Genomic DNA, 1,500 nt, shown 5'->3' with positions numbered 1-1,500 from the left:
GATTATGCGATTGGATTATATCTAGAATTACGGATTTTTGTGTCGTGACATGCAAGTTTGGTGTAATCGCATTTTAAATATACGCAAAACACATTTGAATACCGGTATGCATGCCTTTTTTGTTGTACCATTCCTAGTCGCTCTAAATTCACGGTCAGCTCAGACTTGTGTATGCGCAGCCTTCTCTCTCTCTCTAGCCTGTCAATGTAATGATGAAAACCAAAACAATGCTTGAACATTTCCATCCCAAACTACTTCGTCTACATTATACTAGTATTTGAGATGTAACAGATGGTCTTGAATCTTAACAATCTGTGGTTATGAATATTTTAATTTTGAATATTTGATTTGATTCTCATCACATTACCCCATGTGACCTTATTTTTTTTATTGCTGTGTTTTTGTTTAAGATGGATGATTTTGTTCAGACAAAATTGCTCGACTGGGGGCTTGGTGACCTGCTTCCTACTTTTGAAGGTATGTAGCCTACTAACATTCATTAGACCTACCTCCACCAAGGAGGTTATGTTTTTCTGTCACACAGCCTGGAATATGTATAGGGTCAATTACCCATATCGTCTTGGCGGAGACAAGCGTTCTTTGAGTCATTTTCTAGTTAAATGGACTTGTAAAACCTGCTAGCAAATATTAAAAGTGACCTTCCAAAGCAGCATTGACTTGGTCTGTTTGATTAAAAAGTTATTGTAGCAAATTTGAATTTGAGCCATAATAATTATTATTCCATTAAAGTGCCCCTCCATTGCACACTTTTTCCTTGTTGCTTTGTTGCATAGAAATCCATCTATAGGATTTTTGCATAAATGCTTTTTTGTAGTAGTCACAGGTGCGTAATATTTATTTTCTCATGTTGTGCAGCTGAGAAGATCGATGAAGAATCATTTCTGCTTTTGGACGGCGGCTGTCTACAGTCATTGATTCCAGTCATTGGACCACGGCTCAAATTTCAAAAGTACTTCAATACGTTGCTTAAGGTGAGCTATAGGCATTAAGTCTGCACAAAATGTACATTTGTTTTAAATGTGGCAGATCAGTAAGCCTTGAAATAGCCCAGTATTTCTCTCACCGCCAGTGCTTGACGGCCACTGGGAGGAGGCTGCTGCCATTCCACCTGGTCCAAGTTTGACCCTGCCGGTGCCTGACGACCACCGGAGGGAAGGAGAACACCAACACAGGCTCCGCCCAAGGCCCCTGACTGCAGTTGCCATTCCCCCACCTGACTCCCTGCTGGTGCTTGACGACCACCGGGGGGAGGGAACTCCTTTGGCAATGCCCTCGCCAGAGGCCACGTGATGCTGCAGGCCTGCTTCCCCCATCTGACTCCCTGCCGGTGCTTGACGACCACCGGGGGGAAGTAAGACCTCTGTAACGGCCCCACTGCAGCCAAGAACCTGTTGACGACCTCATGAGGCAGCCGGCCTCTCTCCAGTCCTAAGTCCCTCCCTGCTGGTGCCTGACGACCACCGGAGGGAAGGAGAACAC

The 1,500-nt window shown here is 44.4% G+C and overlaps 1 long non-coding RNA gene across 1 annotated transcript; it reads left to right on the top strand.

The window, feature by feature from the left end:
* Positions 1-437: 437 nt before the first annotated feature.
* LOC134089459 (uncharacterized) lies at positions 438-1,151 on the top strand. Its single transcript, XR_009940050.1, has 3 exons — positions 438-477; positions 877-992; positions 1,091-1,151. It is a non-coding gene; the product is annotated as an uncharacterized LOC134089459 (long non-coding RNA).
* The last annotated feature ends 349 nt before the right edge of the window (positions 1,152-1,500 follow it).

The sequence above is a fragment of the Sardina pilchardus genome, chromosome 8 (assembly GCF_963854185.1).
Source record: "Sardina pilchardus chromosome 8, fSarPil1.1, whole genome shotgun sequence".
Taxonomy (NCBI): domain Eukaryota; kingdom Metazoa; phylum Chordata; class Actinopteri; order Clupeiformes; family Clupeidae; genus Sardina; species Sardina pilchardus.
This window is presented reverse-complemented; position numbering and strand designations above follow the sequence as displayed.